Source organism: Balearica regulorum, chromosome 1 (assembly GCF_011004875.1).
Source record: "Balearica regulorum gibbericeps isolate bBalReg1 chromosome 1, bBalReg1.pri, whole genome shotgun sequence".
Taxonomy (NCBI): Eukaryota; Metazoa; Chordata; class Aves; order Gruiformes; family Gruidae; genus Balearica; species Balearica regulorum.
The window spans coordinates 154,762,136-154,774,885 of record NC_046184.1 but is presented as its reverse complement, the minus strand read 5'-3'; the positions used below and the strand labels follow the sequence as shown (position 1 = coordinate 154,774,885).

General features: G+C 39.0%; 1 protein-coding gene across 3 annotated transcripts in view; it reads left to right on the top strand.

The window, feature by feature from the left end:
• Positions 1–12,750, top strand: part of MYO16 (myosin XVI) — a 406,643-nt gene that overhangs the window by 143,212 nt on the left and 250,681 nt on the right. The window lies entirely within an intron of this gene.

Below are 12,750 nucleotides of genomic sequence, written 5' to 3'. Positions count from 1 at the left end.
TGGTGGCAGAAAATACCTGGATTTTTATTCTGGGAAACATTTGGGGTTGGGGGGAGACTTAAGACATACACTAGTGCTAATAACCAGCAGATCTGTGTAATTTGGAGTCCTTAGCATCAGAGCATTTCCAGAAAATAAAAATTCCTGGAGATAAAAGAGAGTTAGACCCATTGGAAAAAATAATGCCCCCAGTTTCAGCTGGAGCAGGTCAGGGCAAGTATGCCAAGAGGTGGACTACATGCACAAAGATGGGGAAATCTGGATCAGCTTCACTGTAATTCTCTTGATCCCCAGAGAAAGAGGATGAAGGAATGACAAGATAATGAAAATCAACATCTGGCTTTTGATCTTCAGTAAACATATTTCTGTGCTATGAAGAAGATGTTCTGGGGATGTTACACCATGGGGGGATATTTATAGAAGGTGAGGTTCATTCTTTATGCCAGGTGGCCTCTGCTTGAATCAGTAACACAATTGCCCTGGGAATCGCTCTTATGGAGTAGCTGGGGAATATGAGGAAAACCGTTAGTTAAATCAGAGAAGTGAAAAGCTGCCTGGTAGTCAAGAACTTGGTAACAACAAGACAACAGATGAGCTATTAAGAGAGAAACTATGGGCCTGGGAGTTACTGAGGTTTCTTTAGGATTGGTCCTACAATGCTGTTTCATTTAGAGTTTTCAGTGATAACCTTGGGAGGAAAAATAGGCATATGATAATGAAATATGCTGATGACAAAGGTGCGATGCTTTATCAATTTGGGTGAGGATTAGAATGTAGTGCAGAAAGAATAGGGTATCTTTGAAGAATTCGGTAGTAAAAATGGGTTGAAATTTAAGTGTACAAAGTACAAGGTCATGTTCTGAGTTGAGTAACAGGCATTTCTGTGACACGCTTGGGAATCATCAGTTGGAAATAAGGAAAATGACCTCGGAGCTTTAGTCAGTTGTAAGATGATTATATGCTACAAACATGTGGCTGCCAGTAGGGAAAAGAGATTCTTGGATTTGTCAGAATGAAGATGTTTCCAGTAGAAAGGGAAAAGTGGTCTTGCCACTGTACAAGGAATGACAGCCTGCAGTTAACTATATACAGACGTGTTTGAGAATAGTAAATTGTAGCAAGGAAAACCGCAAAGATAAACAGGGGAACAGAAAGCCTATCTTATGAGAAGGGGCTGTAAACAATATGTTTAACTTAAAAAGAACCAAAAGATCAAAACAGAGAGGTAGTAAAAAGTTCTGTAAATATATCAGGATAGAGGAGAACTTAAAAAGAGCTGTTAAAGCCTGAAGTTACTACTGGCATGAAAACAAATTATTGTTATAAAATATCCAGGAATAAACTTAAAACAGAAATTAAACTGACTTTTCTCAATGTTAGGAGACATAGGTTGGAAAACAACATTCCATGCAGGAGTAATAGGGGACAAACTGCCTCCCTTTCCCCCCCCCACCCTCCCCCAATTGGCTTAAAAATTGATCTTAAAGTTATGAATGAGATTATATGTTATGTGTTTACCTGCATTATCGAAGTAGTGCCTCAGGAGATCCATTCTAGTACTGCATTCCCACATAACATCTGTTCACAGGGCTGTGTAGATATAATTATCCTGGTTGTGTCCTTAAAATAATAAAGTAACATACGGACCATATTAAAAACTATACTTTTGTGAACAACAGCAAATAAAGTTATGCGATGGATATTTGATGCCTGTCAGATTATGGCTAAATTTCTCTGGCCTGAAAACAGGCAGAAGAAAAGTTCACTTAAGAAAATAATTCAGAAGGAAAAGTTAGACATATTAACTACCAGGAAGACATTAGCATTTTTCAAGTATTAGGAAAAAAAAAATATATACTGTTATATTTAATATACTGTTTTCAGATATTTGAAAATAAAATGCATAACAGGCAAGTAGTATGAAATCAAGGGAAAAAATAATAAAGGGCTTTTTTCTCAAGAAAAGAAACCCCAAGGCCACAAAAGATCACATGTATAGTCACTGGTAGTAAGTTGAGAATGATATTTAGATCTGTAATTAATTGTGTGCCTCAGCAGTATTTGTAAGAGAAACTGCAGACTGGCTCATAAACCTGAATATTATCTTAATAAGGGGTATGAAAAGGCTGACATGTGAGAAATATACCAGTGAAGGAGTTTGATTAATCAGGGAACTAATTAAAAGCATTACAAAAAGAAGATAAAGATACTATAAGACAATCTTTTGGTGACATTTGCTTGAAATTCAACAGTTGCTTGAAACTGAACAGTTCCTCATTCTTACTGGCTTCCAGGTTTTGCCAAGAGCTATATAAATATAAGAAATATTTGGAAATGAGAAAATTTGAATTTATGAGGTCTAGTGCCGTGGTCTTCAAAGTGGATGCACACCCCAGGAGGTGTGCAAGATGATTCCTTGGGGGTGTTAGAACTTCTATTTTTATTTATTTTCATCTAAAAAATAAGAAAGAAGTTAAGCTTTAGTAACAGTTAATATACATATTGACACTGGCACTGTCACTCCATCCGTAGGTCAGAGGGTCCCATGTTATGAACAGTAGCTGAGGTGCCCTGGGGGAAGAGTGGGTGCTCCACAATGCAGAGGTGGTGGCAGGGCTGCTCTCAGTCACTCATCTGCCTGCAGTGTATTGCGATGTGTTGCAGTTTGTGTAGGCCTGGTTACGTGGATTTACGGGGTATATTACTTAGTTTTAACTAAACTAACTCTCACAAAATGGACAAGTGGCTTAAAAAGATTCCTGAAAAGAAACCGCAGATTGAAGGTAATAAGGCTAATAATGACAGCAGAAATGAACAGGAAAATGGCGGAGCAAGCATTTTTCTTAGTCCTAGTGTGAGTTCTTCATTACGAGGTAAAAACACTGCCCATCTAATTAGATCTAATCAGCGATGTTTCAAGCCATGCAATACTTCATACAGTATATTACAAAATTTCACTAAACTTAATGATAAATCTTCAGAAGCCTCTTTTGAGGCTTCTTAATAGCAAAAGACAAAAAGCCACATACCATTGGGTACACGCTTGTTCTTCCCACCTCAGTAAAAGCGAATGAAATAATACATGGAAAACAATATGGTGACACACTCCTTTGTCAGCAAATACAGTTGGAAGATGTGTAGAAAACATCACTGAAGATTTGAAGAAGCAAGTACTAGAACAAAATACACAGTGTGGGAGGTTTGCTATGCAGTTGGCTGAAAGTACAGGTGTTTCTAACATGTCCATTTCTGAGCTGATGGTATTTGCTAGATTCTGTTGCAGTAATGAAATACATGAAGAAATACTTTCTTGTGAGCCACTAAAACAAAGACGTGCCAAAGGAGATATAATGACTTTAATAAAAAAAAGTTATATGGAAAAACTGTGCTAGTGTAACCATTGATGGAGCAGCTGCTCTGACTGGAGTAAGAAAGGATTCTGGGGTGCGATTACAGAGCTGGCACCACACCTGAAATTCTCTCACTGCATCATTCATAGGCAAGCTATTGCAGCCAGGAAGTTGGACCTAGAAGTGCACAAGGTGCTACGGGACATCATCAATTTGCTTACATCAATTTTATAACAACAAGACCTTTAAATAGTAGAATCTTGACAATACTTTGTGACGAGTGACTGTGAAGTTCTTTCATTCTGCACAAAGGTTCACTGGTTATCTCGTGGCAAAGCACTTGAAAGAGTTGTTGAGCTCATCTCTGAGTTCTGCATTTTTATTTTACAGAAAGACAAATATTCCAAATTTGCTGACCTTTTCTGTGGTGAAAAGTCACTGTCAATAGTATGCTACCTAACAGATTTTTTTTTTTTTAAATAAGCACACTTAATCTCTCCTTTTAAAGTAAAGGTGATGGTTTCACAGTGAGTAGAAAAGTAACTGCTTTTCAAAAGAAGCTCATGCTACGGGGAGAATATTTTGAAGAGAGATGTTTGGAAATGTTTCCATTGTGATATGATTTTTTTTGCCAAAAATGATACAATTATAAAAATTCTCGTATCCGTACACTGAAAAAACTCAGAAATAGAATTTCCTAACCTGTTTAAAAATGTTCCAAAGAGTTTCAGTGGGTTTTGAACCCATTTGTTAATAATAAAAATGCAGCACCTTCTGATTAGTTTGCAAGAGCACGTGATTGACATCAGGGAAGATGGAAATTTCCTAGCCAAATTTAAATTAAAAACACTTGTTTAATTGGTAGATGGGGTTGAAAAACTAGTATCATGATTTAGTAAGCACCACCAACAATGCACATCTTCCATTTGGATCTGTATATCATAGAATCATAGGATGGTTTGCATTGGAAGGGACTTTTAAGATCATCTAGTTCCAACCCCCTGCTGTGGGCAGGGACACCCTCCACTAGACCAGGTTGCCCAAAGCCTCATCCAACCTGGCCTTGAACACTTCCAGGGATGGGGGCTCCACAACCTCTCTGGGCAACCTGTTCCAGTACCTCACCACTCTAGCAGTAAAGAATTTCTTTCTAACATCTAATCTAAATCGACCCTCCTTCAGCTTAAACCCATTACCCCTTGTCCTGTCACTACACTCCCTGATAAACAGTCCCTCTCCAGCTTTCCTGTAGGCCCCTTCAGGTACTGGAAGGCCACAATTAGATCTCCCCGGAGCCTTCTTTTCTCCAGGCTGAACAACCCCAACTGTGTCAGCCTCATAGGAGAGGTACTCCAGCCCTCTGATCAGCTTTGTGGCCCTTCTCTGGACTCGCTCCAACAGCTCCATGTCTCTCCTGTACTGGGGCCCCCAGAGCTGGATGCAGTACTCCAGGTGGGGTCTCACAAGAGCGGAGTAGAGGGGCAGGATCACCTCCCTTGACCTGCTGGTCACGCCTCTTTTGATGCAGCCCAGGACATGGTTGGCTTTCTGGGCTGCAAGCGCACACTGCTGGCTCATGTTGAGCTTCTCATCAATCAATACCCCCAAGTCCTTCTCCTTGGGGCTGCTTTCAATCCATTCTCCACCCAGCCTGTAGTTGTGCTTGGGATTGCCCTGACCCAGGTGCAGGACCTTGCACTTGGGAACTTCATGCAGTTTGCACGGGCCCACCTCTCCAGCCTGTCAAGGTCCCTCTGGATGGCATCCCTTCCCTCCAGCATGTCGACCACACCACGCAGCTTGGTGTCATCGGCAAACTTGCTGAGGGTGCACTCGATCCCACTGTCCATGTTGCCGACAAAGATGTTGAACAGTGCCGGTCCCAGTACCGACTCCTGAGGAACGCCACTTGTCACTGTTCTCCACTTGGACTTTGAGCCATTGACCACAATTCTTTGAGTGCAACCATCCAGCCAATTCCTTATCCACCAAATGGTCCATCCGTTGAATCCATGTCTCTCCAATTTAGAGGCAAGGATGTCGTACAGGACAGTGTCAAATGCCTTGCACAAGTCCAGGTAGATGATGTCAGTTGCCCTTCCCTTATCCACCAACACTGTAACCCCATCATAGAAGGCCACCAAATTTATCAGGCATGATTTGCCCCTAGTGAAGCCATGTTGGCTGTCACCAGTCACCTCCTTATTATCCATGTGCCTGAGCATAGTCTCCAGGAGGATCTGCTCCATGATCTTGCTGGGCAGAGAGGTGAGACTGACCTGCCTGTAGTTCCCTGGGTCTTCCTTTTTCCCTTCTTAAAAATGGGGGTTATGTTCCCCCTTTTCCAGTCAGCAGGAACTTCCCCAGACTGCCAGGACTTCTCAAATATGATGGAGAGAGTGGCCTGGTCACTACATCCTCCAGTTCCCTCAGGACCCGTGGATGCATCTCATCAGGTCCCATGAACTTGTGCACCTTCAGGTTCCTTAGATATTCTCGAACCTGATCTTCTCCTACAGTGGGCGGTTCTGCATTCTCCCAGTCCCTGCCTTCTGTGACCTGGGCAGTGTGGCTCAAGCATTTGCCAGTGAAGACTGAGGCAAAGAAGTCATTGAGTACCTCAGCCTGCTCCATATCCTGGGTCACCTGGTCACCTGTTTCATTCTGGAGGGGACCCACCTTTTCCCTTGTCCTCCTTTTCTCACTAACATACCCATAGAAGCTTTTCTTGTTGTCCTTGACATCCCTGGCCAGACTAATTTCTATCAGGGCTTTGGCTTTCCTAACCTGATCCCTGGCTGCTCGGACAGTTTCTCTGTATTCTTCCCAGGCTACCTGCCCTTGCTTCCACCCTCTGTAGGCTTCCTTTTTTTGTCTGACTTTGCCCAGGAGCTCCTTGTTCATCCACGGGGGCCTCTTGGTGTTTTTGCCTGACTTCCTCTTTGTTGGGATGCATCGCTCCTGAGCTTGGAGGAGGTGACCCTTGACTATTAGCCAGCTGTCTTGGGCCCTTCTTCCATCCAGGGCTTTGTCCCATGGTATTCTACCAAGCAGATCCCTGAAGAGGCCAAGGTCTGCTCTGCTGAAGTCCAGGGTAGTGAGCTTGCTGCATGCCCTCCTCGCTGCCCTGAGGATCTTGAATTCCAGAATTTCGTGGTCACTGCAGCCAAGGCTGCCCTTGAGCTTTACATCCTCTACCAGGCCCTCGTTATTGGTGAGAATAAGGTCCAGCCTGGCACCTCTCCTCATGGGCTCCTCTATCACTTGGAGGAGAAAGTTGTCATCGACACATTCCAGGAACTTCCTGAATTGCTTGCGCTCTGCTGTGTTGTCCCTCCAACAGATGTCAGGGTGGTTGATAGCTCTTCGTGAGCTATCTTTTCCAGCTATGATAGACATTAAAACCAAATGTTGAAGTAAACTGAACTTTGAAACAGACCTTTGAATTACCATAGCATAAAGTGTTAAAGCAAAAATTTTAAAAATAATGAATCATATTCAATCACATTGTTCTTATTGAAAATATTAATTTTATTAATAATAGACCAAACTGGGGTTTGTACCATTAGTACATAAAAATGATTTTAAAAATTCTTTGTTTCTTATTTATCTCTCCTTTTTTAATTTCTATTTTTGTGTATGTTTTATAAGTACATCATATATTAGTGCGGTGGTACATGTATGTAATTTATAAACAAATATAAATATATCAGGGGTGCATGCTCACAAATTTTTTACTGATGGGATGCACAGTAAGAATAGTTTGGAGGTCACCGATCTAGTGATTAGAACAGCAGCCTGGGATGTGAAAGACCTAGATTAGTATTGTGTAAAGTATGTCTGTACTAACTGAGGCATTACTGTCAACCTAATATGAAGGTCAGTCAGCTGCATATCTGCTAGAATATGTTTCTTTCTGTCTGTCTTGAAGTCTAGGAAGGGAAAGTCTACAAGGAAAGAGACGGTTTTGGCAGCTTAGTGGGTTGAACAGCTTGTTTGCAACAATTTTTAGTGTGCCATTGGTGTTAGATCTAATGGAGCAGGACATATGTATGTACTGCATTTCCTGTTATGAGGACATTTACCTACCTAGATCTATGATGTCCCACACACACACACATCCCCCCAGTAGTAAGGAAAGGTTACATTTGCCTTTTTATTTAGGCACTCCTGAAAACTATGAAATGTTCAACAGAGATGAGACTCATTCAGTTCCTTCTTTCTCCTGCCTTCTTTCTGTAATTTATCATGTTATTCACCACAACCATAATAAGCCAGAAACATAGATCTTGTCTTCTGAGATCTCTTGTCATCACTCTTTTCTTGAGGCTAAGAAAAAAGAGTGTCTCTCACAAAAGGACTGAACCTTGCAGCATCTCCAAATTTCTGGTAAAACAGAACTATGACAAGGATGGTAGATGTGATTCCCAGACTTTAAAGGAGTCTTGTCAGCTGCTGTCTTCTGAAAAATAGGAGAGAGGGATATTCTTTCAGGGAAGTTGATACTATGTTATTTATTTGGATAGAGCTGTCCTGCAATGCTAAAAAAACCCCAAACCAATACCCTCCCCCTTCAATCTTATATGGCTTTTTGTGTGTTTTCATTTGGGAAACATTGGAGTGAAATATCACTATGGCATAGTTTGTAATGCATAATTTAGAAGGGCTTGGGAGCATGAACCTATGAAAAAAGAACCATCAAATGAATCTTCATGAATTCTTGAATTTCTGACTGAGCTAGTAGGGGAAAATGCAGCACCGATACCATTTATCAAAAATTCAAGGGCAACTTGTCTTGATATGCCACTATAAAGATTGATGTGTAAAGTCATTGAAAAGAAAACTGCTGCAGGAAAAACTGGCTTACATATTGAAAACAGATGGTTTAGGTAAATTATACCAGTGCAGGGTTCATAGAGGTAATAAATGAGGGGACATGAGGGTCAGGAAAAGGCTCGTGTTTGCACATGTTTTTGAAGAATTTTCAATTAGAATAGGAAAGGTAGAGAAAAACATTGCTTCCCAAATCTGGAATAATTGGTGTAGACTATATGTGAAAAAGTAGGTAATTCAGTTCAGTGCAGAACAACGTAAGATAATGAGACTGGGATGCATAATGAAGTGTAGGAGTTAAAGACATTAACTGAAAAATAGTGGAAAGTTGGCTGTAGTTTTTGTTTTGTTTTTGGTAGTGAGCTTAAGCAAGATGTGGTTGCTGTTTGCAAGGATGAAAGGCTAAAAGGGTGTTAGAAAAAGTGTATAAAAGGTTGAATATGAAAGAAGGGGAAAAGGTGGCTTTTTATATGATTTCTGAATAACAGCTACATCTTCAGCTATGTAAAAAAGTTTATCAAATCAGACTTGCCTTCAATTCAAATGACTCTCATTAGAAACTATGCTATATTGCAAACTTTTAAACCACAGGAAATAATATTTTTCCAAAATGTTAAGAGATGGGAATTATTTGTTGAATTAAAATAAGTACTGCAAGGTTACTGATACTGCATTTCTTGGGAAGAAGGATGTTCCTTAAAATTATCAGAGTATTGGAAGTTGGGAAAATGTATGTTTTGGGATGAAGACCAGGGAATGATAAGGGAATCATTATGGACAAATCTTGCTGGGCAGGGTGACAGGAAGATGATAGTTGCCTATCACCTCATCATTTACTGCTAAGATTACACTACATGAACACCAGTTAAAAAAAAAAAAAAAAAAAAAAAACAACCCACAAAACAACTGTCTAATAAAACACATAGATATATCTTCGTTTTCTTTCAATTTTGTGTATAGTTCTGACACTTTCCCAATATGTGCATTAATTCATTGATAGTGTTTTATGCAAATAAACCTGGAATCTTATGTTTAATTAATATATAAATTTTGGCTGTGTGTTATGCTTGTAATGGTAGGAGTTATAAGTGTATGTTTTCCTTTTCACATAATTGATGAGAAAATTTGGCATGGGGCGTGTATTTCCCTCACTGTTATTTTAGGATACTGCAGTCCCACACAGCAAATTACTACATTTTATGGCTGGAAGTTTTTGATATCTGTTGCACTTCATCCATTACCCAAGCACAGGAAAATAACAGGATAATCAGCTTGTCTGGCAAGTTCTCTAATTACACGCTGGTGTTCTGAGAAGCCAGTTCTTCTGTATTAAGATGACTGGCATACTAAACTTCCTAAATAGATTTGGTATTTCACACAATGACTCATTTGTAGAGTGTATAGATTTAATTACTAACCAGCAGGACAGTGTCACCCTGAGCGCAGATTAAGCTGCTACACAGTCCTTTCCCTGTACACTGGAAATATGTTGATGCTATCTATCAAAACAATGAATCTGTCTCATAACAAAAATGCAAATTAACTCGAGTTAAATTAGTGGTTTTGTACTCTTAGTTCCTTGTGTGAAATGAATTCATTTATCTTTGCAGAAACTATGCACTGTACACAGCTATCATTTATTATGTACTGTTTAATCTCTTGCTTTTTATACCAGAGACGTGTCGTATAGAGTTTTCTTTATTTTTACTGTACATGTATATACATTAACGTAGACTTTGACTTTTTCTCTGCATTAGTAAAATGGTAATCTCTAATGTCATGCCTGAAGTAGCACTATTTATTTCCATGTGCCATTTGAAGCATATTTAATTTATATATATTTGTGTGTGTGTGTGTGTGTGTGTGTAATCTCAAGATGGACTGGAGAACAAAAACCAGAACATTCAGCGTCTGTATTTTCCAAGTTGCATAAATACAGTCATGGATATGACAGTGTGCATAGATGGGAAAAAAAGACTAGCTCCCCACACAGGGTCTTCCGTTTTGCCCCAGTTAGATTTCCCACCTTTTCTGTTCTTTAAATTGAACCTGGAAGCTATCAGCTCCTCAAAATCAGCTTTCAGTCTTTACTGGGACATCAAAATCAGCTTCCTTTCTTTACTGCTCCATGTGGTTGTTTTGTTTGTTCTGCGTTCGAACAGTGGTGGGTCAGGGTCAGAAACCCTTTGAGTGAAACTACTAGGCAGAACTTTCCCCAGCTGTTTTGTTTGGAGTATGTGTGTATGTGTATATATATATATGTATGTATGTATGAAAACTTCCCCATATAGATGCATGTGCATATATATATACACACACATGCATACACACATAACTTACTAGCAAACATATTAGTAAAAGGTAATACTTGCTGTCCTATTTTCCTATTTGTGCCTTGTACTTAGCAGTACTATAGTTGATAGTCAGACAATGCTTCCCATCCCCATTTTGCCTACAGTAAAATTGTGCCTTACTAACTGTCCAATGTTAAACACAAATGACAGTTCTTACTAACCCCAGGGAGTCATCTTTTTATTTCCTAAAATAGGAGATTTGGGTGACCTTATGTAATTACAAGCTTTATTAATGTTTATGAAGTAACTTTTAGCTCTAACTGTAGTGTTGGATTTAAAGACGTTTAGACAGGGAATTCCAAAGGCTCGCTCCTTGCTGTGTGAAGGAGAATTTTCTTCTATATTTGTTCTAAAAATAAAAGGCAATAATTTCATTGAAGTGACCTTTTGTTGCAGTATTATGAGACAGGGACTCATCATTTTTCTGTGTGCCTCTCATAATTTTTACTGATTGCAATTAAAATAAAAATGAAAAGAAAGTGTGTTCCTATACTGTTATCAGAGGCATTCAGTGCTTGAATAATTTCATTTTTTTCCATAAGCTTTGCTACTAATGGGCAGTGTGCAAGTCCCATGTGCACAAGCAGATGGGGAAATTTTAGTCTTTAGTCATCAATGCTCTTTGAAGGTTCCCTTCTAATTCCCTTTTCTTGCCAAATAATTTGAGAGCTGGCAATATCAAGTCAAATACCCATCCTTCTGTACTTCAACCACCCTTTTTGTTGACCTCATTCTGATCTTTCACATTTTTGCTGCAGTGTCTTAAAAATAGAACTAAATGCTGTTCTCAGCAAAGAGGACTTTTCTTTGTGATATAATATCACACAAACAGATTTTGCTATAATTTTTTTATTGTCACTTCTGTAGTCTACCTCAACTTCCAGCATAAATACTAAATTACAGTGGGAAAATATATTCTGAGATTTATTCTCAATTTTTTCTTACTTTCAAAGAAAATGGTTTCATTAAAAGAGTTAATGTATGTCTTATTTTGTGACATGCAAACTGGTCCATCCAATTCATATAATTATCCCAATTCAACTTTTTTTTGCATACTAAGCAAAAAGAAGGAGCTTCTTCATGCTTTTACAACCCTCCTGATGCCCTAGTGCCTCATCTTTTTGCCTCTTTTCTGAAAAACCCTCATTAAAACTGTGGAACAGGTATTTCGACCCAAGAGGTATCTCCATAAACAAACAAACACACACACACACACACACAGACGTATTGTTTTCTTTTTGTCATGCTTGGCTTTGGAGATGAGGATCATAGACGTATAATTTTTCACTAGCTACTCTTTAATGTACTTTTTTTAAAAGCAAGGCAATTTTTTGGCAGGTAGAATATTGAAATACTGATTTACATTAGGACGAGTGTATATCTTGAGAGCAAGATTGATTCCTGTAATTTCTATATGAATAAAGCTTATGTGCAGAGATTGGAGAATTGGATATTTAAACTCATGGCTATATGGGATCCCTGGTACTGAACTTGAACACATTCTGTCCATGGTCCAAGCTTATTGATGGAAATCAGTGTCACACCAAAAGCACTGTAGCTTCATTTGCTGTACGCCATGTCTAAACTAAGCTGTCCCACCTCTGACCTCACATCTAGCCAGCAAGAGCAAGAGAAAAAAAAAAATATTATGGCCTCCTTCCTCATAGATTTAAAACCAGCAGTGATTACATATGAAGAAGACATACCAAAACTGATACAATTAGTGTTCAAATTGTATGGCAAAATCTGGTCATGCATTCAAGCTACAGATTTTGATTATGTTAAGAATGATTAGTTGAAGTCATTGGGAAAATACAGAATGAAGTATGGAAGTAAAGAAACAGAAATGGTTATAACAAAAAATAGTTCTGTCCAAATTTCTCAGCAAACTAACTTGATGATTCTGCATGTTTTCAGATATTTAGGTGGGAGAAGACAGAAAATAAAAATAATTCCTTGAGGTAAAGCTAAGTCAAGGAAACCAGAGTTTGTTTAGCTTAGAAATTAAGACCTTACATTTCAAGAAACCTTGGCGATGTATGCTAGGAGTCAGAATATGAAGAACAGCCATGAAAGCTGACTTGCCAACTAATTAAGATCCAAGTAAATATCTGTATGCATTTAGAATTAATAGAATGTTCCCAAATCCTCATGAATGTTGTTGTGCTAGGGCACAGAAATAGTGGTAACTTGAGAAATGTACATTAATTTTT